We start from the raw sequence: 25,388 nt of genomic DNA, 5'->3' as shown, positions 1-25,388 counted from the left end.
GCACATGAAAAGAATGTATATTCTGCTGCTTTAGGGTGAAAGGTTCTGAAGATATCTATTAAATCCAGTTGATCTAGTTTGTCCTTTAAGTCTGCTGTTTTTTTGTTAATTTTCTTTCTTGAGAATCTATCTAGTGATGTTAGTGGAGTATTGAAATCCCCTAATATTATAGCATTGCTGTTGATCTTGCCCTTTATATACATCAAAGTCTGCTCTCTATATATATTTAGGTGCTCTTATATTAGGTGCATATATATTTACAAGTGTGTCCGTAAAGTCATGGTGCACTTTTGACTGGTCACAGGAAAGCAACAAAAGACGATAGAAATGTGAAATCACCAAATAAAAGGAAAACTCTCCCAGTTTCATACCTATTCAGTGCAGTTTGATGTGGGCTCACACAGAGATTTTTTAGGGCTCCTTAGGTAGCTATCCCATATAGCCTCTACAGACTCGTCACTGACTGATGGCCTACCAGAACAGGGTTTCTCCACCAAACTGCTGGTTTCCTTGAACTGCTTATCCCACTGAGTAATGTTATTTCTATGTGGTGGTACTTCATTATAAATGTGCCGATATTCACGTTGCACTTTGGTTACAGATTTGAGTTTAGAGAGCCACAGAACACACTGAACTTTCCTCTCTTCCGTCCACATCTTGACTGGCATGGCCATGGGCTGCTCCGCTGTATACACGGTGTTACGTCACCGTCTGTGCATGCACACATGCTGCCACATCATTTTACAGAAACTGGAAGAGTTTTCCTTTTATTTGGTGCAGATTTCACATTTCTATCATCTTTTGTTGCATTCCTGTGACCAGTCAAAAGTGCACCCTGACTTTACGAACACACTGTATCTTCCTGTTGGATTGCTCCCTTTATCATTATGTAGAGGCCTTCTTTATCTCTTATTATAGCCTTTGTTTTAAAGTCCATTTTGTCTGATATAAGTATTGCTACCCCAGATATTTTTCATTTCCACTTGCATGAAATATTTTTTCTATCCTTTTACCTTCAGTCTATGTGCATATTTTGTTTTAAGGTGTGTCTCTTGTAGACAGCATATGTACAGGTCCTGTTTTCTTATCCATGCAGCTACCTTAATATCTTTTGATTGGATCATTTAATCCATTTACATTTAAGGTTGTTATTGATATGTAGTTGTTTATTACCATTTTATTCCTTAAAGCTGTATTCCTCTTTTGCTATATTCTTTCCCCACTTTGATCTGTTTAAAATAGGCCCCTTAACATTTCCTTCAGCATTGGTTTGGTTGTAATGAATTTCTTGAGTTTCTTTTTTGTCTGGGAAGCTTTTTATTTCTCCTTCAATTTTAAATGATAGCCTTGCTGGATAAAGTAGTCTTGGTTATAGGTTCTTGTTCTGCATCACTTTGAATATTTCTTGCAATTCCCTTCTGGCCTCAAGTGTTTCTATTGAGAAGTCGGATATCATTCTTATGCAGGCTTCTTTGTAGGTGATAGCCTTTTTTTCTCCAGTAGCTTTTAATATTTTCTCTTTATCACTTAGTATTTTAATTATGATGTGTCTTGATGTAGATTTCTTTGGGTTTCTCTTTAATGGAGCTCTCTGTGCTTCTTGAACTTGTGAGAGTTTTTTCTGCATTAATTTAGGAAGTTTTCAGCTATGATATTATTGAACAAAGTCTCTATCCCTTGTTCTTTCTCTTCGTCTTCAGGAACTCCTATTATGCAGATGTTATTTCTCTTTATGTTGTCACAGAGCTCTCTTAGAGTTTCCTCAGACTTTTTGAGTCTCTTTTCTTTATTCTGCTCTGCTTCCATAACTTTGTTCAACTTGTCCTCCAACTTGCTGATTTGATCCTCAGCTTCTTCCATCCTGTTTTTAATTCCTTCCATTGTGGTCTTCATTTCTGCTATTGTATTTGGCATCTCTGACAGATTCTTTTTTAATATTTCAATGTCCTTTTTTATACTTGCTATTTCTTTATTTAGGTGTTCATAATGACCTTCCATTGTTGTTCTAAGATCCCTAAGCATCCTTTCAATCATTATTTTAAACTCTGCATCCAGAAGTTTAGTTATTTCCATATCACTCAGTTCAATTCCTGAGGTTTCTCTTGGGGTTTTATTTGGATTGCACTTCTCTATCTTCTCAGTATATCTGTGTGTTTGGGTGTATTGTTTGTAGAGCTGGTTGAGTCTAGGCTTGGTGTTGCCTGCCTCCAGTTTTCAGTTGTGTTATTTCTAGGTCTTCTTGGGTTGGCATCAGCTCTTATTTGTAATCCACTATTGGATTTGGCTTTTGTAGTATAGCCGCTTTGAAGTCTTGATTTGTTTGTTTTCTTCTCAGTTTTCTTAACAGTTGGTAGTCTTGTTTACTGATCTCAGCAGGGAGCTTATCTGAAACTGTATCCTGGAATGCGGTGGGTGTAACCTGAGACTCTGGAGGCCTGATCTGCCAGTTACTCTCTCTGGGGGCGGGATGCTTTCTCTGCTTCAATATGGGGAGGTGTATCTCAGATTTCCATGGAGACCTGATTGGAGAGCCCCTCTTCTCCACTTTTTGTTTTCAGCTGTGTCTTGTTGCACTGGTTGGAGCTGTAGAGATGTCTGGAGATGGGTGACCTGGAACCACTTTAATATTGTGTTATGTGGAAGGATCAACCCCTTCTCCAGCTATGGCTGCCTCCAGCACTGAATGAGTCAGCTTCTTAGGTCATCCCATGCATTCCTCTGCCCCTCACCGTCTGTCTCTCTCTCTCTCCCCCTTTCTTTTTGGAAGACAAGCCAGCCCTTTCAACACACCTCATTCCCAGGTCCCCAGGCAAGTGGCTTTGAGTGATATTTTCTGCTCTTTTCCTTGGAGTGAGAGCCCTTCTGGGCTCTCAGACTCCCCCTCCCCCTTTGTTCCTGTAAGCAGGGAGACTCACTGCTCCTTGGCGCTCCCTACCAGGCTTGATGTGGCTTCTTTGCTCCTTGGTTTTTGAGAGCTGTTCTTGTAGTCCAGAATTGGTTTTCCATGCTGATTTTTCCTAAATTAATTTGTAATCCAGTTTGATGGTGTGGGCTGGGAGTCTGTGCATCTGCCTACTCTGCTGCCACCCTCAAGCCCATGAATCCTTAGGAATCTGTATATTTCATAATAACAGTGACAATTTCCCAGATGTACCATCTTTCACCCCTCACTGTTGACCTGCATTAGCTTCCTGCTGGCTTCTCTAAACTCAGTGTTCTAAGTCTTAAGCAGAAACTTCACCTTCATGTTCATTAACGTGCCCAAACTCCTACTTGGCTTGTGGGACTATAAATTGCTCCTGGTGTGAGCCTCTCTGGGCTCTCAGAGACCCTTCACAAATGCTATTTCATCATGGTCCTTGCTTTCTGATCACTCCCTCCCAGGAGATAAATGTGGCCTTTCACCAGTTTGCAATGGCTCTCAGTTGGGAATGGCCTTGACTTCTCATCACCTCTGTCTCCAACCAGCTCAGCACCCCCAAATATGTCCCCAAATATGTTCTCATCACTCATTTTTGTCTCTGGCCTCATAGGAAGTAGGACCCTTTTCCCCAGCCTGTCTCCTGGGACTTTGCCCCTTCCTCCTCATCTCAGTGTTTTTATATTTCTCTCTCTCTTGAGCCACAGTCAAGCTCTCCCTTCCTGCCATGCTCTTCTTTTCTGCCAATACACATATCTAGTTATGAAGGATAACCCCCACTCTGTCCTACATCACCAATGACTCTGTCTCCTGCCTCCTTAGCCAAGCATCCTGAAATAGTGACCCAATCCTCACTTCTCATAAGCCTTTTAGTAAAGGGAGAATTTGACTTCTGTCTTCATGACTATGGGAACTTCTTTCCATACCTGTCCAGCCTGCTCCCTTGTGCAAAGTCCTGTGCATCATGGCAGTTATGGTGCAAAGACTGGTGGGTCTGAACTCATTCCCAGTTCCTTCATTTTGAACGGCCTACTTAACTATTCACCTTTGGAATAGAATTGCTTCCGTGTGTGTGTGTGTGTGTGTGTGTGTGTGTGTGTGTGAATGAATCATGAACATGGTGCTTAGAATGCTTCAACATAAGCATTGTAGAAAATCATAAAGCATCTATGTTCTATCACAGTGATGAATGGGATAGAGATTAAAATATTACCTAATACCATTATCATCATCATTTGTATAACTGTTTATGCTTGGGTTCAATATTTAGTATTCTGTGTGTGGTAGTTCATTCCTAGTGTAAGTCATGCTCTACTCAACTAATCACTTACATTGTCCATGTGGATTCACAGGAGATAAACAGTCAATTGCCAGGTATTGAGGAGGAGATTCTGAGCTGGGTGGGTCCTCGCAGCATTTATAGTCATGTCCCTGGGTGTCCTAGGACCAGGTCTCAGCTCTAACATGGACTAGGGACTGAGCAAAGTCTCTGTGTGTCCTGCATGTTTGTTGCCACACATGTCATTTGCTGTGATTCTTACAGGGGTGTGTGCCCTGGGTAGGCCAGTGATTGTATCATATTTATTTTAACAGATAACCAAGACTCAGACTCACTCGGACCTGAATTTTGTCTTATGGCTACTTCTTGGTGCACTCAGATTTCAGAACCCACAAGACTAAATACAGAAGAGGAGGGATTTAAATGTGAAGTATAATCAGGCAGCATTTGGGGGATCCTGGTCAGTTGCTGGTGTAGGCAGAAAGTAAAGGAGTGCCCATTAGATGCTGGTGTTGGAGCACCAGAGTCCTGTGCTGTTAAGAGTGATATAACAGCCTATGTTGGCCTACTGTTTTCTGGACTGGATGATACAGGGAGGTAATCAAGAGTAAAAAATTTTCTATAAATAAATTCTGCTGCAGTCTCGGGAAACATTTTATAAACCACCTCTTCAAACTCAGTAAATTAAGTTCTGGTGTAATGACCTGTCTGGTTCCTTGTTCCTGAATCTATCACATTAAACCACAACTGTGGGCACAGTTAGGCCTGGCCCATGCGTCACTTCTTACATAAAGTAATAAACACATCCCAGCCAGGTCAGCAACACAACTATTTAACACAGTGATGTCTTCATGCCACATTTATTTCTGACCTTCACGGCAGTAACATGTCTGTGTTCCTGTTATTACTCATGCATTGTAGTCAACATCGATAGTGAACCTGTTTTCTGACTAACATTCCACTGGGTTCTATTACCTACCCCAAAATTCCAAAATTACTTTCCTCTTGCTAGACCTGCCTGCATATAGTACTCCTTCCCATGATCTGGGCTACTCTGTCTGTCTTCCAGAATTTAGATAGATAATGCTAACTTGTTCCCCGTAGATATGCTGGTAACGCAGATGTAATTGCTGGGATTGCTAAGTATCACTCCACTGCCGTCTGACTCCACCACTCAGCTACAAGCCTGCCCTTGACATTGACTGTTGAAACTACTTGATGTATTAAATTATTAATAATTATCTTCCACTGTAGTTACCTGATATTATGCAATGTTTTTGAATGCTGCTGTGTTCTCTTTTATGTACTGTAGTTGACAGTTCAAAAGGGCTGAGTTGTTGGGGCAAATGTGGGCTGAGTAACAATAAAGGTAAGAGTGTGTGTAGCTAGCATTGCCTAGGGGCCAGAGGGCTTTGCTACATAGATTTTCCAGCAGGGCTGGGGAGACAGGCTGCAGACATAGGAGGCATGTTTATCAAATGGCGCTTAACTCAAAGCTATAGGAAAGAGCAGCTGTGTTAAATGATGAAGTTAAATTTAGAAACTCTTAACATCTTATAGTGATGAGTATTACTAAAGCTTCTTTTAAAGGGAACTCTACAGGCTTAAGCAATTATATAACCTAAAAGAATAAAAGTATTAGTAATCTACTCACTCGGAATGTTTAAACAAGATGCCTGTGTGGCAGGATTCTAGCAGGAAACACTTGTTCACTGGGCAGGAGGCCAGCCAGGCTGGCTTCTCAGGTGCACCCTCCACGTCTGTAATTCCTGGAGCCTCGGAGCAGTTGTGTGCAGGGCGTTCCAGCAGCCATGAGTCCAGCCATTAGGACATGTGCTCCTCTCCACACCCATCTGTTTTCCCATATTTGTATTTATCTGCATGCACTGAAGAGCGGTCAGCGGTGGCCACCCAAGGGGGACGTGCCCAGTGCACACCAATGGGCCACAATCCATATGGCCACAGCAAGAAGGACTGCACTGTAATATGTTTTCCCAACCACTGTACCTGCTACTCAAATGTACCTGCTTAGCCATCTTCTCTCTACCAAGATAAGTGCATCAGTAGAGTCTAGGAGTCTTTACTGTGGAAAATGTTGATACAAGTGGGTGTGTGCTACCAGATTTTGATACATTCAATCCCCAAAGCGATAGATGAGCCACAGGAGATGACTGGACTAGTGAGTGACATGCAGCAGGCCAGGTAACGTGAGGTAAAGTGAGTGTGCGGCTCAGGTGCTCTGCTGTGACTGACCGTCTTGGTGGCAGACCTGTTACATAGATGCAGTGGACCATTCAGACTCTCTAGCCCAGGGGGTAGCCCATGTGACAACCGTGTCCCCAGCGGCCCCCTAGCTTTCTCAGCCATTGCGAGACTGTTTCCATTGGGAAGTGAGGGCCTTAGCACAGAAGTCACCTGGATGTCTTTCTCACCATTGACCACCACTTTCTCGCCATCTTCATTTTTACCACCTTATGACAACTGGATCCTCCTGAGAATTTTAACTAACTTTTTCCATTGAAGATGGGCAGATTGTGATTTGAATTATCTCCCCAACAAACTTTTTGGAAGAAAGGTCTTCAGAGATACAAGAAAAAAAGTTTCAGCAAATTATACATTGAGCAAAACCTTTATCTTTCTCAGGCCGTCAGTTTTCCACTCGAGCCACCTGTGGTCCAGGGAGGAGACACGCTTGTCTGACTGAGAGTGCCCTCATGCACACTCCCATTTTATTACCAGCACCTCTGCTCTCTGGGTTCCCCATTGTCCCCTAACATTCCCATGGGAGCAAACTTTCTGTATCTTCTGGATCTGGCGAAGTTCCCAATGCTGTGCCATGTGGCATGCATCAGGAGATGAGCACTTGGGACCAGGTGCCATGGCGTCTGTCAGCTGACAGAAGTAGCTTATTCTCCTGAGCACGTTTTAGCCCAGACAGCATGGGCTGGGCGTGCAGTAGTTTGTCTCATCTCTTTCGGAGAAGGACAGAAGGTCAGTATTGGAAGAAGTTCAGCATGAATGGTTCCTCTGGCTCCCCTGAGGCCTTCGTGGGCACTCGGGCATCTGTCTATCCACCCCATACACACTGTCCTGAGGAGCACACCCTGACTTTTCTCCAGGATCCAGACCTCGACTGCTCTTTGTCCACGAGGTCTGTTGACCTTGGGTCCAGGGAAGGTCACAAGATCCAGGACTGGCAAGTTAGAGCACTTCATCCTCTCAGCTGTAGACTGGCTCACAAGTGGGAAGAGATTCCCATTACCCGATTCAGGGCCAGGGAGTCTCAATGTGTGAGCTGACGTGGTGTGAGCAGCGAGAACCCAGCATGCGGGTGTGAGAGCAAGGCCAGGTGAATCTCTGCATAAGCCAGCTTAGCTGAGTCACTGTCCTTTCAAAGGGGAGTGCCCGAACCAGGACAGATGAGCTCATGAAGACATTCTTGGGGTACTCTAGTTTCTTTGACCCTTTATACTCCCTTTTTAAAAAAATTAAATATTTTGGGGTGACATTGGTTTATAACATTACATAGGTTTCAGAATTGTGTACATTGCACAGTTCCATAATACATCATCTGTATACGGCACTGTGCATTCACCACCCAAAGTGTTGCCTCTTTCCGTCACCATATACTTGACCTCCGGCCCCCTAACCTGCCCCCAGCCCCTCCCTTCTGGTAACCACCGGGCTGTTGTGTTTCTGAGCTTGTTTTCTTGTTTATTCATTTGTTACTTTCTATTTTATTTCCCATACCTCAGCCATAAAAAATGATGAAATATTGCTATTTGTGACAATATGGATGGACCCTGAGGATACTGTGCTGAATAAGTTGGACAAACTCAGGCAAACTTGACTCCCTTAAAGAGAAGAGGCCCACCCCACACAGCTCTGCCTCCCATGACATTCTTCCTCGGTTCTGGCTACGAAAGAGTACACTTAAGGTAATGGCTACTCCCTTTTTCATAATACATCATTTATGCAGTTAAATAAAATTTATAAGTAAAAAGAGATCTTGACCAAAGTGTTGTTGATTCTAAAACAGATCACTCACTTTGATTAATCTCTTCATTGTCATTTTTGAACCTGTTTTCTTCCCCCACTCGACCTTTTTCTTCATTTATTCACCAACTTGATTTAAATATAATCAATGCTTTCAGGAGCAATTACACCAAATACTTGTTGATCACATTGCAAAATTTATCAAATGATTCATAAGATTAGATTAAATTAAATATAGAAAGGCTATCTTTGCTCATGATTAAACTGTAGAAAAAAATTGATGAATGATACGTAATTTAGGAATAATTACAGAATCAAACCACAGGCAGTTTTCTTAGTGAAGGCAAAGAAATGAAAGAAACCAGAGGAAACCCAAACAAAACTGAAACATCTATAAAATACTTGAGAGCAGTATCTAATATTGCTGACCTAAGTGCAGTCATTAGAAGGTCGCACCCTAATGACATGTCCACACTGGATCTTAAGTTTCATGGTTACATAGAGTAATGACAGAAGCAGGAGGAGACAGGGCCTGCAGTGAGGCCGACTTAAACATGTGAACGCTTTCTTAGTCTGCTCCAAAATCTCTGATAACCTAGAAGAAATGGAAATTGATCTCTTCTTCTTGCAGAGCTTGGTCTGCAGACAAGGATGGAGTGATTATCCACAAGGTATAAAGAGACCTTTTAAACAACACCACTCGGCCTGTACTTCATCTTCCTTCCAGAGGCTTGTGCTGCATTTCCGTTAAGACTACTCGATAGACAGTGAGCCTCCTGCTAAGTTAACAGTTGAACTTTTTTTAAAGTTTTTTAAAAAATTTATTCCTTTTACATAGGAGAGAGAGAGAAAGAAAGAGAAGCAAGAGAGGAGCAGGAAGCATCAACTCCTCTATGTGCATTTTGACCAGGCAAGCCCAGGGTTTTGAACCAGAGACCTCAGTGGTCCAGATCGACACTTTGTCCACTGTGCCACCACAGGTGAGGCAGCAGTGAACTCCTTAGAAGATCCCTGCACTCTGCCCACAGGGATGCACACGCACCCTCCCTCGCAGGTCTCTGCCCCACCCTCACTCCATCTCCTGTGCTAGAACCTCACTGGACAGTGCTCATCAGTATCCTCATTCAGTTCAACTCAGGGATTAGCATGGTGTCCAGGACTATGTAGACTTGAAATAAATATTATATACTCCTATTTTCGCTCGTTTTCTTCTTTTTTGAACAGTACAACACAGTAAATCTAGCACATTGTATGTGCGCCAGTAGAAATGGAGTAGGATACTCCTAAGAGCCCCAGAGTCTCACTCCCTGCGATGCAGAGCCTGGTTGTAAATCTGGACAAATTGCTCCATGACCTTTAATCTTATTTTCCTCAACTGCAAAATGGGAACAATAAACACTAATATTTGCCGGGTTTAGTGTCATAAGACACCCAAAGAATTTAGCCAAGTTCTTGATCTTAGTAACGATTAATAGTAATACATATAAGGATAACATATTAGGCTCTTTTATCTTAATGAATATAAAATATTTAAAGTGTTTTGACAGATGGACTTTGAACCTATCTTTTCTTCAAGGGTTTTTTCTGGTGTAAAAAAAATAAAAAATCATAAGATGGCCCTGGCTGGGTGGCTCAGTGGATAAAGAATTGTCCTGGCGCACTAAGGTTGCAGGTTCAACACACACCCCCGCCACCATCAGGGCATGTAGGAGAAGCAAGCAATGAGTGTACAACTAAATGGAACAACTAAGTGGAGCAACAAGCTAATGCTTCTTTCTCTCCCCCTTCTTTCTCTCCCCCTTCTTCTCTCTCCCCCCTTTCCTCTCTCTTTCTCTTTCTCAAATAAATGAAAATTTTAAAAGAAGCATAATTATATGTATACTTGCCTATCTATTCTTGCATTCAATAAAACCCAATCATTTAGATTGTATAAGTCAATATATTTACAGTGATGTGCAATTATCACAACTCTTGTCTCTGTCACTAAGCATAATGTTTCTGAGCATAATATTGAGTCATATATTAGTGTTAAACTCCTTTTTATGGCAAAATAATATTCCATTATATGGGTATAACATTTTTGGTTTATATTTCAGTTGATGGACATTTCGGTTGTTTTGTCTTTTTGGGTATTATGAATATTATTATGATATATATGAATATGAATATATATTATGAATAATGCTAGTATGAATACTTGTGTGAAAATTTTTATCTGGTTGTATGTTTTGATTTCTCTTGGATATATACCTGGGAGTGGATTTGTTGAGTCATTTAATAACTCCATGTTTAACATTTTGAGGAACTTCCAGAGTGGTTTTCAAAGTGGCTGCACTGTTTTATAGTCTCAGTAGGAATATGGGAGGGTTCCAGTTTCTCTGCCATCTCACCAGCTCCACTTCTGTCTGTCTTCTTAATTAGAGCCACCCTGGTGGGCATGGAGTGGGATCTCCTGGGGTTTCAGTTTTCACTTTCCTGATGACTCATGCTGTTAAACATTTTTTCATGACCTTATCAGACATCCATGATCTTCTCTGAAAAAGTATCTATTCATATTATTTGCCCATTTTTTAAATTGAGTTACTTTTCTTTTCATTGTTGAGTTGTAATAGCTCTTTATATATTTTGGATACAAGTCCCCTATCTAATACTTGATTTGAAAATATTTTCTCCACATTTGTAGGTACCCCTAGCATTTAATGACAAGTACATAGCAAATCTGTAATAATTATATTTTTCAATTAGTATTTAATTTGTGCCCTACTCAGTGAGGAATACACAAGTGGGGTAAAGCACATGGTGTCTGTGGCAGGGACATTCATTTGCTTCCTGAGAGCTATTCTATGTTTCTTGTTTGAAATTCAGAAAACTACAATATTTAATAGACACAATGCCTCCCTTCAAAGAAGAACATTTCTAGCTTCTGGTGCAATAGCTGATTAAGTTATTGTCATTAAGGCATGAACTATCTGTGTAAAATTTTTGAGGGTCCCCAAAAATGATATGGTCTACTCTCCTCCATCCTGCTTCTTGGAAAGAAGTTGAGATGGCTGGAACTGCAGCAGCCCTCTTATGCTGCACCCTGGGGTTTGCAAAGAGATGAATTAGAAGGAAGCCTGGTCCCTGGTGTCTTCAGAGAAATACTAAATCAACCTGCATAGCTTAATAATCTTCACCTGAGAAATTCCACTCATATTTAATCCCCTGGTTTTTATGTAGGAGGGAGGAGTCTTTATTCCTTTAATATCAGAGCATCTGAAAAAGTGTATCCAGTACTCTTTAATAAATTGAGCTTTGGCTAGCTAAGAAATTAAGTAACAGATAGGCAGGCTTCACTGATTCTCTCAAAGTACAAAAGTTCTCATACAGTTTTTCATTTAGTCCTGATGGGTTGCAGACACTGTATTTAGTTTTGTATTGATTACTCTGTGCTTAGAGTGAAGCCTTGTCCATTATCCCGTAAAGAGGCGGTAGGGTGGGGGGGGGGGTAGTGAGAGAATGAGAGAGCTTCTACCAGGTGAATTAAGATAAAATGAAGCCCGATTTTCTTATCCTAAAAGATCCCCCCCCAAAAAATGGTCTCTGACAGTAAATTTTAATTTAACAAGGTACAGAAATCAATATCATATCTAAGTGTGAAAACTGGGGCAGTGTGAGGGTTATGTCTCCTCCTCCATGCTAACGGGATCAAGGCTCTCATTCACCGGAGCATGCATGTAACACACCTGGAGAGCCTCCCATGTGCTGCACTTCCATTATTCAGGGAATCAAGGACTTTGTGTCAGCCTTATTCGTGGCTTGAAGCCTACATTGACTGCATATCCATAGTAGGTTAGAAACGGACAGTAAATGTGAACACCGTGTGTATCGTGTTGGATATATGTTAATCGTTAGAATTTAAAGATACATTATCTGCTTTTAATGCTGGTAAACTTTCTTGCAATTCAAGAACGATTTCTTGTGCGCTATGCATAGCAGGCATCATTCTGAATCTTGGACAACAGACAGTATCACTGTCCAAGGGATAATACGTATTTTCTCTTCAGTGACTTCTTTAAAACTTTTCATTTGGAAATGATTATGGATTGACAGGACATGACCAGACTGCACAGGGAGGTCCCATCTGCCTGCTGTTAACTTCTTGCCTGACTACAGCATCAGGATCAGGAAACAGACATCTGCACGACCCACAGAGCATCCTCGCATACACAGACCAGTGTGAGAGCATGCGGGGCTGTGTGTGCCATGGGCTGACAGTTGGTGTCCCCTCAAACTCCTATGTTGAAAACGAATCCCCAGTGTGTTGGCGTTTGGAGCTGGGGCCTTTGGGAGGCACTCAGGTCAGGAAGACTCTGTCCTCATGGATGGAACTTGTGGAGGCTTCACTATATCTCTTGCTTCTTCTACCAAAGGGGTGGAAGACAGTGTATGAGCCGGAAACAGGCTCTTTAGTCTGTGGGAGCCAAAACACACAATGTATGGAGAAGAAATTACTCTTCCTGTCTGGGAAAAACACATGCTTATTTGGAAATCTCCGAGAATATTACAGAAATTCCCTGTAGTGCAATGTTGAGGAGCAAGGCAGATGTGACTGTGGGTTGAGGTAGGAGATGACAGTGCTGATACCAGGATGGTGAGCATGGGTGGGGACTATCATCGCACTCGGTGGTCACTCAGTAAACACACAAATTTGCTAAAAGCCTGAATTGAATTTGAGTGAGCTGGTACAGTGGGACATAGTTTATCCAGGCCCAGGAGACATATGAAGAATATTCGCAAATTTTGTCCATGTTTCCTCGTCGGAAATTAATGACATTTCAAACAGAAAGTGGAGGCTTAAGAGAAATATGGGCCACAGAAATTCTTGATCTAGGGCTAAAAGTGCCAAAATGATTAAGGAGAAAGATTAGCCCAAATTCCAGGAAACCAGAAGGTTATATGATGATGCACTTCTGATCCACTGCAGAGGATGAAAAGCAAATCAGTGTGAAGTGTCCTGTGTCTCTCATGACTTCCCACAGTTGGCCAATGCCCTCGACTTTTCCATTTTCATGAAGTATTTGTATGAAGGCTCAGGCTTAATAGTTTGAACCATAAAATAGAGTTTCGCCAATGCCTCTGACTTACCACTTCAAAGAATCTGTCTGTGTGGGAGTAAGTAGTTCTGACTCACCCGGGGCATTGTTCATGCGCTGAACAGGACACAGGTGGTGGTAGTGGAGCTTCTCACAGGTTAGGGAAATGGTCAGGAGGTTGTGACAGTGATGCAGCCACCCGGCTTCTCCTCCACCCCCATCCCTCCAGATCTGGCACCCTGCCTGTTGTCCATCCTCTTAGACTTGTGCAAATTCACACCTGCTTCCCCAACTTGCCTGATAGCCTCAGAGGAGGGAGTTATTCTTTATTTACCCTATGTGTCCAGGGCTTATGAGATGGCATTAAAGAATCCCAGGTCAGTGCTGGCCAGTTGGCTCAGTGGTAGAGTGTTGACCTGGCATATGGAAGTCCCGGGTTCGATTCCCAGCCAAGGCACACAAGAGAAGCACCCATCTGCTTCTCCACCCTTTCCCCTCTCCTTTCTCTCTATCTCTCTCTTCCCATCCTGCAGCCAAGGCTCCATTGGAGCAAAGTTGGCCCGGGCACTGGGGATGGCTCAATGACCTCTGCCTCAGGTGCTAGTGTGGCTCTGGTTGCAGTGGAGCAACGCCCCAGATGGGCAGAGCATTGTCCCCTAGTGGGCTTACCGGGTGGCTTCCGGTTGGGTGCATGCGGGAGTCTGTCTCTCTGCCTCCCCGCTTCTCATTTCAGAAAAATAAAATAATAATAATAATAAAAAAGAATCCCAGGTCGAGGGGGGCAGGAGGGTGCATGTTCTGGGTGGGGAATCTTCTCACAAGGTTACAATCGTTCAGCCAGGTCAGGCAATGAGAGAGAAGATTCCAATCTGTTTCAGAAATGGTGTCACCCAGAAAGTCTTGTGTGACTGGGGGCAAGAAGTGGCTCTGCCAGAGTTGCTGTCCACAAGAACATGGTCCTTGAAGCCCTGAGTTGACCCCACCAGGCCGGCTGCTCTCCTGAGTATACCAGTTTAACTCCAGCTGTGATTTCTGCCTCTCATCTTGGCTCAGGTCTGTGAGCAGGATGGGCTCCCTGCCCATCTGAGGTGTCTGTCACTGTTTTGGAGGGAGACCCAGAGTCAGGGGTTTTATAAGGTTGAAGGGTTGGCCAGGGGCTCCTTCAGAAACCCTGCTTTTCTGGAGGGAGACATGAGTTTGACCCTCATCTAGGACTTGATGATAAAATGCACCCTTTTATTTTCATAACATGAATAGGCCTGTGGAAAAGGGCAGGAACGGTGGTTTTAAACATGAATTTAAGTCCATTCCCTTTACTTGTATTTGAAAAGTCACATTTTTCTTTCAATGCCTGCATCCAAAAAGACATTTGGAAGTACAAATGTTACAAATGAATTAAAATGGATATAGGATTGTTTTACTCGCCCCTTTGGGGTCTAAGAATTGCTGCTTGTTCATACAAGCAGTCCTTGAGCACCTAACATTTGTACAGTACAATGACAAGTCTCCTTAAAAATTTTTAGTGAAACATAAATAAACCTCCTTGCATTGCTGAGAAATGTCTTTTTTTAAAACTCATCGAACCTTGAAAAATAAAAGTCTAAGCACATTTTGTATAAACAAATGTATTTGCAAACTTGCTTTCTTTTAGAAAACTCATGTAAAGGTTTAAAAAAAAAAGTCTCTCAAATTTTTCATAAGCCTCCCAGGTTTCTTATTCTAACAGATTTCCACAGCAACTTCTCGCCCTCACCTGACCGATGCCCAACCCCCAACGCCCTACCATCCCCTCTCGCTTTCTCATTCCAACCCTCAGGCAGCAGCAGCACCTACACAGGACCCCGGCTCTGTAAATCCCTACACACCACCGTCCTGCATGGGGCCTAAGTGTCACTACTGAATTGGGCCCATTGGTGCCAAAATTCTACATTTGATTACAATTTCTGATCAAAAGGCAAGGAAGCTACCATACTGGGTCAATCACACAACAAGTGAGTCCTTTCAGAATGTCAGTCTGGATAGGAGAGGATTCGCCATATTTCACAGCAATTCCAGTGTGAAGGCAGTGTCTGCCTTTACCCATCCGTCCCATCCATGGGCTTTGGAAAGAAAATCTTTTCGAAACATCTGTTTTATCCACGCAAACCACGCTGTGCGGTCCTGCAGTTCGTAGGGGTTATTCATCTCTCCATTTCTTTGAAATCTGTTCCCTCCCTACACTTGGGGGTGGGGATGTCAGTGCTGGCCCCATCATTCTTCTGAGGCTGTTTGCAGGGATGCTGTGGGGCAGAAGGGGAACACACGGAGATTGTGGGGCAGGAGGCATCGCTGAAGGGAAAGGGTTGCCCCTTTTGTTTGAGGATTTCCCTGCACAGGGGAGCTAATGCCCCCTGTGATTCTAGGTTGCCCCATATTGCATGGGGTAAATGGTCTCCTAACCGGTGGGAGGGAGCTCAGAGGGGAGAGGACAAGACAGCTGGATGTGCAGTAGGAGAAGGTAACAGAACAGGAGGCTGAGGGGCTATGATGGGGGACATGAAGACGCTGCTCACATTCCTGATGATCTTGTCTGTCTCTGGGAGTTTGTCTTTATTCCACCCAAGAATGGAAAGGGTCACTGTTATCTAGATGCCCAAGGGTCCAGAAATGGTTAAATCTCTTCTTTCTGACTGAGTTTGAGTCCATATGACTATGGGCTGCTGTCGTAACTCCCAGTAACTTCATCTTTCATCTCCCTGACACTCATAGAGGAGAAGCCAGAGCCCTCATGGCTTCTCCCCTCCAGCTGCGGGCCCAACAGAACACCCCTGATGAGGGCTCACCAATGTCAGGACCTCACTGTCCTCTGATGGGTTCTGTCCATCTGTCCCCCTCGGTTCCACTTACACAACCCTCTCCTGACCACTCCAATATCTAATACTCTATTAAAAAAACATCGTCACACTGTAAACTTAAAAGTGCAAGTATGTGATCATTTCCTCAGACGTTTTCACTGACAGCTCATTCCCAATACTCTCATTGCTCTTAGAAATAGCTTTATGGCTTCTGCATTTTCTCCCACATGCTCACAGCTCATGTTTCCTTCTCATCATAACCCACACTAACAGTGGGATGTATCAGCGAGCACTTTCTCTTAGGTCATTCATTCCTTCATTGTCCATTCCCCCACCCAGCCATCCATCCGATGTTACAAGCCACTGTGCTGGGCACTGGGGACTTGAAGATGAATGAGAAAGTGTTGTTCTCCTGGTCTAGGAGAAAAAGAAATAGGGAAACAGGCTCTTGAACAGAAACCATGTGAAATGGATACGGAACACACGAATCAGGGCAGTGAGGGGTGATCAGCCTGGGGGACCAAGGAAGAGTTTCTAGAAGTGGCGTTCAGAGAGCTGGGATGCAATCGAGTTAGCCAGCCTAGGAGAAGGGCAAAAAGATCCTGGGTGAGTGGCACAGATTAATAAAGAGCAAGTTAACATCTGATTATGTTGCATAGCGAGAGTGATAAGCAGGTCTGTGTTTCTGGTATAAGCTAAGAAGGGACCAGTACGGGGCAAGGAAATCATGACCTTGTGCAGGATTTAAATGTCATCTTACAGCATGACAAAAAGCTTTTGCTTTTAGATTATTTTCTACGCTCTTTCATTTTCCACTTCTTAATCATTGCACTGAAACTATTCTTACAGTGACTTCACAGAGTTTTTCTTTTTAACCAGTTGAGGAGCACAAACGTTCACGTACGTCCTCGTGCCTCCTGATCATCCAGAGTATGATCGATTTATTTTATAAATGTGTAAGGCAACATTAAGAAAAGGCAAATGTATGTTTTTCTTGTTCCCATAAATTGGTTATCAAACAAACATGATTTTAAGTTAATAAAACTGCAATTGGAACTAATTTCATTTTTTGAAAGAAAACTCACTCCCAGGAGTCAGCAAACATGAAAAAAAAAACCTCACTACTCAAAGGGTTAAAGTATTGTTGGCACACATTGTATAAGTGTCATGTGCAGAGCACAGCGATTCCACATTGGTGTACCTTACGATGTGCTCACCACACCAGGTCTAGTCACCGTCCATCACCACACAAAGTTATCGAAGTCGATGTTGATATTACTAACAGTATTGAACTGCATGGCCAATGGACAATATTTTTAAAAGTGCGTCTCTCTCGATACTCCCTCTTTCCTGAAGGTTTTCCCCTATTTTAGCTTCTCTCATAAACTTATATCAGAAGGGTTAAGGTGAGGTAAACAGTCAGAGGACATGGGCCAAATTTATCTTCCAGAACCTTACGCACTGAGAGGCCTGGCCGAGCGAACCGCCTGACTGACAGGGAGGATCAGAGCACTGACGCTCAAGTGGAGGGGGAAGTGAGTTCAAGAGTAACGTGGTCACGTGTCAGCCTTTGCTTAGCAGTTCTCTGACACAGGTATTCAACTCAGACAAGGAGACATGAGCCTAGACTCCTGCCTCTATCACCTCAGGGCACCAGTCACCAAAGACCACTAATTCTGCCTTCCCAACGCCCCTGTCTGTCTCCACTCCACTGAGATCACCCACTGATCACAGGGAGCCTGTGGGACGAGGCGCCTGCACACTTGTCATTTGAAAAAATAAATGATTGTATAACTGGGCTTAATAAGATTTTGGAGGGATTGCCTTCAGGGTAATAGGACAATCTTGGTGTCAAACTTGACCTTGAAGTAGAGGTCATCACTCAGTGATGGTGGTTGAGTTGGCTGCCATGTTTTTTACTTTATTAAAAATACAAGTGGTTGCTCATAACAAGTTCATTAAGTATTAAAACCCCCCAAAACAGATGAACAGTCTAGACCCCCAGTATTACTTTAAGGACAATGCATGGCGGTGGTTTTCTCATTATGTTTCATCAATAACTTTCCCTGTTCACTTTAATGGCTAGTGTTTAAACAACTGTGAGGCTGGAAATGATAAATAATGCATGGTGTGAATTTACCACATGGGGGTAGGATGTGCGGCGGAAGGACAATCAGGGTGCTGTCGCTGGTGAGCGGGTGTGCTGCTTTGTTTAATTATTTATGCAAGCATGGCACGGGCCACAGCATTAAATTAATTCACGTGTCTAGTTCCAGCGTACTTCAGGATGCCCTACACAAACGAGGTGCGTGACCTGCGGGGTCCTGACGGTGTCTTGGTTCGGGTGCGTGTTCCCTGTTAAGATTGCATTTCCTATTATGGAAATTTATGTGTTTTAAAGGTCACCTTTCCTTAAAGCATGAGTTGAAAAAGTTGCATAAAGTCTACCAAAGGGAGAGTGTTGTATATGCAGAAAAAATATTAACATAAAGATAAGAAAAGAATAGTTATTTTAAGAGACATACCCAGGAGGAAGTAATTCATTGTAAAAGCAGCCTTGCTTGTTGCCATACTGATATAAATTTAAAATATTTTACAAATTATTGTACAAGTTGCTGACAAGCATTTTGGATATAAAGAACGAGAGAAAAGATGTCAAAGAACTTTAAATTGCATCTCTAAGTAACACACACACACAAATGATTTCTATCCATTGTGCTTTTCCATCAACACCCATAGCTAACAATTTTAGTAGAAAATGAGGCACCTTTATAGTACGGAGAAGTATTTCCAGAAGGTAAAATGCAGTTGGGTTTCTGTATCCATGGTGCGTAAGTCACACTTTGTCACTTGTATAAAATCAGCACATTCTCAGGGTGCCGTTTTCTATCAGCACCGCTACTGTCGTTGACCAGATGATGAGAGGCTACAGGACAGGACGGTGTTCATCCACTAGGAAGTTTGGCAGGAAAAATGTTGGGAATGATCGGTAGTTATGGGGTTCCAGGTTGGATTTGGATGGCTTCCTAGGTCCCTTCCAAAAATTCTAGGGACATCTCTGCTGCTGTTCCTTATTGTAGACACACCCTTCCTGTAGCATTTTACGACCAGCATCTCATTTAACAATCATGGCAACTTTATGGAGCAGGTGTGATTATTATTTCCATCTCAAAGATAAGAAAAATGATGTTTACTTTGAATCCTGGTTACCATGATTACCAGGTTATGCTCTTCACTCTAACCCCACAGTCTGTGTGCCCACGTCCCTCTCGGAGCTGACACGTGCACTGTGTCTGTGACACTGCAGGCTTAGCTCTTGTGTAAACCAGGAGATGACCCGCTGTTGTTAGGCATCTCCTGACCTTGACCTGACACCTGAGTCACTCATATTTGGGGCTCACGTTTCCTCGGTTGGCTCGTACACGAGTGACTCAGAGCCTGGGATGTGAAGGAATCCATGTGGCACTTTATGCCCACAGGTAAGGCAGATGCTGTTAGTTTCCTAGTTTTGCAGGTAATTGAAAGGCAACTGGGGCCCTGGTCGGTTGGCTCAGCTGTAGAGCTTTGGCCCGGCATGTGGAAATCCCAGGTTCAATTCCCAGTCAGGACACACAGGAGAAGCACCCATCTGCTTCTCCACCCTCCCCTCTCTCCTTCTTCTTTATCTCTCTCTTCCCCTCCTGCAACCAAGGCTTCATGGGAGCAAAGTTGGCCCAGGCACTGAGAATGGCTCCATGGACTCTGTCTCAGATGCTAGAATGGCTTCGCTGGAAACGGAGCAACTCCCTGGCTGGGCAGAGCATCGACCCCTGGTGGGCATGCTGGGTGGATCCCAGTCCATTGCATGTGGGATTCTGATTGCCTCCTGGTTTCTAACTTCGGGAAAAAAATGGCAATGGAGAGGTTAGAGCAGGGGTTGGGAACCTATGGCTCGTGAGCCAGATGTGGCTCTTTTAATGGCTTCATCTGGCTCACAGACAAATCTTTAATAAAAAAAAATAATGTTAAAAATATAAAATATTCTCATGTATTACAATCCATTCATTTCCTACCACTCATGTTCATGGTTGTGCGTGGCTGGAGCCAAACACAGCTGTCCTCCAGGACAACACCAAATTTTTATTGGATAATGTGTAATGTACACGGGTCATTGTTAGGTCAGGAAGTAAACTTCCCTCCTTTTAATCAAGTAGTCAGCTAGCTAATTGCAGAAACCCTTTTGATGAAGAAGATAGCTAAAAGAAAAAGAGATGAGAAGTATCATACTTTTCAGCATGAATGATCAGAGGAATTTGCCTTTGTGGAGAGAGCAGGTTCTGCAGTCTGTCTAATATGCAATGGTAAAATTGCATCAATGAAATGGTCAAATATAAAACAGCACTTTGACACACGCCATACTACATTTGCATCAAAATATCCAGCGGGGGACATCAGGAAGAAAGCATGTCAAGAGCTACTGTGCAGAGTGCAAGCTAGTCAGCAGCAACTCTGTGTTTGGACCCAATAAGGTGACTGGAATTCAGCTAGCTTTGCTGGTGCTTTAGCAATTGTGAGAAACAGAAAGCCATTCACAGATGGGGAGTATGCCAAAACATTCATGCTTGATGTTGCCAATGAACTTTTGACGACTTTTCAGATAAAGACAAGATAATCAAATGAATAAAAGACATGCCTCTGTTGGCAAGAACTGTTCGCGATTGTACCATTTTGATGGCAAATCAAATTGAGGTAGCACAAGTGAAAGACATAAATGCAGCACCATTCTTTTCTCTCACTTTGGATGAGGCAACAGACGTAAACCATTCATCCCAGTACAGTGTGATTGCAAAGTATGCTGTCAGTGACACACTACGTGAGGAAAGTCTTGCTGTTTTGATATGAAAGAGACAACAAGAGGGAAGGATTATTCAAGTCCCTCACTGAGTTCGCTAAAGAAAAAAATCTACCGATGGATAAACTTATTTCGGTGTGTACTGATGGTGCCCCGTGCATGGTGCGGAAAAACAGAGGATTCGTAGCGCTTCTTTATGAACATGAAAAGAGACCCATCCTAAGTTTTCACTGCATTCTACATCAGGAGGTGCTTTGTGCTCAGATATATGTCGAGAAGCTTGGTGAGTTGATGTTGCTGGTCATTCGGGTGGTCAACTTTATTGTTGCCCAAGCTTTAAATGATCGCCAGTTTAAAACACTGCTGGATGAAGTTGGGAATTAATTATCCTGGTCTGCTTCTGCACAGCAATGTGTGTTTGTTGTCAAGAAAGAAGGTGCTCAACTGTTTCGTGGCTTGAAAGAAGAAAAATCAGGACTTTTCTTGAAATGAAAACCGTCGAGCATCCTGAGTTAGCTAACACTGAGTGGCTCCTGAAGTTCTACTATATCATGGACATGACTGAACATCTGAACCAGCTCAATATGAAAATGCAAGGTGTTGGAAATACAGTCTTATCCCTTCAAAAAGCAGTGTTTGCATTTGAAAGCAAGCTGGAAAGAACTCTTCATTGCTGACATTGAAACAGGTCGTTTACTACACTTTGAAAAACTGTCAGAGTTTAAAGATGCATGCACAGCAAGTGACCCTGCTCAACATCTTGATCTCCAGCAGCTAGTGGGCTTCACATCTAATCTCCTGCAGTCATTCAAAATGTGCTTTGGAGAATATAGTGAGCACACTCGTCTTTTTAAGTTCATCACCCATCCACATGAATGTGCAGTGAACAGTGCCAACCTGAGTTACATCCCCGGTGTCTCCATCAGAGATTTTGAGCTACAAGCTGCTTATCTGAAGGCCTCAGACATGTGGGTGAATAAGTTCATGTCACTGAATGAAGATTTGGAAAGACTTGCATGACAGCAAGCAGAGTTGGTGAGCAAACACAAGTGGGGAGAAATGGAAAAACTTCAACCCGCGGACCAGCTGATTGTCAAAACTTGAAACGTGCTTCCCGTCACATTCCACACGCTGAAGCATGTGAGTATTACTGTACTGACAATGTTTGGCTCTATGTATGCATGTGAGCAGTCTTTTTCACATCTTAAGACCAATCTACGATCACGTTTAATGAATGGAAGTCTCAACGCCTACATGAAGCTTAACCTCACCACGTATCAACCAGACTACAAAGCCATCAGCAAAACCATGCAGCACCAGAAGTTGCATTAATAGTAAGAAGTGCTTTATTCATCATTGGTTAGCAACAGCATAACAACGTTATTAAAAGGAATTCAGAGACTTATTGTACTTTAAAAGTGTTGGTCTTACATAAGATGCATACATTTACTTGTATTTAGTGTTAAACATATTGTATGACTCTCATGGAATTACATTTTAAAATATGTGGCATTCATGGCTCTCTCAGCCAAAAAGGTTCCCGGCCCCTGGGTTAGAGGATGTCCCCCAGTCACACACCAGGCACACTGGGGGCCTGATGTCATGGTGTTTGTCCTGCGCCACTGTTTTTTAGGATTTGGAAAGTTTGGGAAAAAAGCACATTAACTAAGACACTAAATAACTAAATATAACCCTAGAGAGAGCTGGAAAAATCTATAAGGGACATTATATATGTTATGTAATGTCATGCTTTTTCTTTCTCCTTTTCTTTGAATTCTAATTGACATCCAGCACTGTGTGATTTTAAGGTATAGTGCACAATGATGTTAGTGACATATGTCATGGAATAATCACCACAGTAAGTTAATATCCATCTTTTCATAGAGACACAAAATTTAGAAAAAGAAAAAATGTTCTTTGTGATGAGGACACTTAGAACTCAACCCTTCATGGTGTTTCTGTATATTGTCCTGTTGGATATTTTGTCCCTAGTACTGACTTATAAACGAAACTAGTCCTCCCCACCCTCTGCCTCTGGGATCTGGAAATCTGATCTCTTTTTTAAGATTTGTTTTTTTTTAAATTCCACATATAAGTGAGATCATACAGTATTTTTGTCTTTCTCTGACTTATTTCACTCAGCATAATGCACTCAGGGTTCATCCATGTCACAAGTGTCACTTTTTTGTGTGTGTGTTTTATAGCTAAAATATATCCCATTACACATGTCCTCTGCCCCTGGACACCTAGGTGTTCCCCATCTTGGCTGCTGTGAACAACGCCACAGTGAGAACGGGGTGCAGGTACCTTGTGGAGCTAGTGTCTTTGTTCCCTCGAGTATATTCCCAGGAGTGGTATTCCTGGTCATGTGGTAGCTCTGACTTTGTGGTGCAGGCTGTGCTGGTGTCTGTGTTTCGGGCATGTTGTGGATTCTGTCAGTCAATAGCTGTTAGCTGTTCCTGTGCGGAGAGTGAGGTCAGGAAACACCTGTGTTGCCCACCTAGTGGTGTCACTCTCCCCTCAAGATGCCTTCTAATACCTCTTAGACTTTTATATTTCCTGTTGGGGTGGAAAGGCATGCCCCACTAGAATGATTAAACTGCATTCACTGAGCCTCACAGTGAGGAGAGACAGACCGTGCTAGCACAGGCCTCTTTCCTGTGTGTCTTTGGAAAATCTGAAAGCGCAGAGTATTTTAAAAGCTTGCATTTTGTCATGGACACATTGGACCCTCCCCAGGCTTTCTCCACCCTGCAACTCACTTGGTGATTGGATGTTGAGTCACCATTTTCAGCACTAAGAGTTTTACTCCTTATTTGACAGGTAGTGATTGTAGTTTCTCTTAGATGTTGATGGTGGTCCTATGGTACATATTTTATTTTAACATGTCATTCATGTCCAGTTCCAATCAAGGGCTTTCTACAGGGTGAGTGCTATGTATCATGAGACTATAAAAGCCCAGAACAAGATGAGACAACCAAGAGCCGTCCTGCTCAGCACATCATCCTGATACTTGCAGGGGTCCCCAAACTTTTTACACAGGGAGCCAGTTCACTGTCCCTCAGACTGCTGGAGGGCCACCACATACAGTGCTCCTCTCACTGACCACCAATGAAAGAGGTGCCCCTTCCGGAAGAGCGGCGGGGGCCAGATAAATGACCTCAGGGGGCTGCATGCGGCCCATGGGCCGTAGTTTGGGGACACCTGCTCTAGGGTTCTGGGATTAATCCTTGGGCAGGGTGCAGACAAGGTTCAACCATTGAAGGCATAAATAGATAGAGCAACAAATTGATATTTCTCTCTCTCTTTCCCCCCTCCCCTCTTTCCCTTTCTCCCCCTCCCCTTTTTCTCCCTCCCCCTTTCCTCCCTCCCCCTTTCCTCCCTCCCCCTTTTTCACCCCTCCCTCTTTTCCCCTTCCTTTTTCCCCCTCCCCTTTTCCTCCCTCCCCCTTTTTCACCCCTCCCTCTTTTCCCCCTCCCCTTTTCCCCCTCCTCCTTTCCTCCCTCCCCCTTTTCCACCCCTCCCTCTTTTTCCCCTCCCCTCTTTTCCCCACTTTCCTCTACCATCTTTTCCCCTCCCTTTCTCCCTTCTTCCTTCCCTCCCTCTACTTCCTTCCCTCTATTTCTCTCTCTTCCTCTCTTCCTGTCACTCTAAATCAATAAACAGGAAGGAAAAAAGGAGAAAGGAAGGGAGGCAGGGAGGAAAGGAGGGAAGAGGGAAGAACAAGAGCCTACAACGAACCTACATTCCTACAATGGAGTGTAGAAATTTTGCATTTTCTTGCTTATTTTTCCTGCCTCCTCCAGAAGTAAGGCTGCTGTGGAGATTGGAAAGAGACTGTTGAATGCTGGAGGCACAGGGTGAATGGGAGAAAGTTATTTTCACATAAAGTGCCTCCCCTTTTGTATTGGATGTGAGACATTTTAATATTGGTTCCTATGTGAGGGGCCAGTAAGTTTTCCCCATGGCCTGAGAGCCCTACTTAGCAGTCTCTGGAATCTCTACATTATGTCACAATTCAAATGAGAGTCAGTCCTCAAAGCAGATGAGGGGACAGGAATGTACGGGTTGGTGGAGGTGGCCCTTGCAATGGCCACATTTCTCTTCTCCTTTTTGTCCCTCTTCAGGGAGGTCTCCTGCCCTTGTGAACACGAGAACAAAACCTCTGACATCATCATAGCCTCTGAAAGAGCTCCTGTGCTCACAAGAACCAGCCCCTCTCCTAGTGAGATTTGGCAGAACTGCTGTCCTGTTATTCACTGTGGATGCGGCGACAATGAATCTGACATCTGTCCTTGTCACAGAGAAGCTGGCCGGCATCAGTTTGAACTCTGTGCCATCACCAACACCATTAAAACTCTTTCACTCCCCCCCCCCCCAGAAGAAGAAATAGAAACTTAGAACATTTAAGTAGTTTCCATGGATCCCATGTCTATTATTGTCAGCACCGGCT

Source organism: Saccopteryx leptura, chromosome 3 (assembly GCF_036850995.1).
Source record: "Saccopteryx leptura isolate mSacLep1 chromosome 3, mSacLep1_pri_phased_curated, whole genome shotgun sequence".
In the NCBI taxonomy this organism is placed as follows: Eukaryota; Metazoa; Chordata; class Mammalia; order Chiroptera; family Emballonuridae; genus Saccopteryx; species Saccopteryx leptura.
This window is presented reverse-complemented; position numbering follows the sequence as displayed.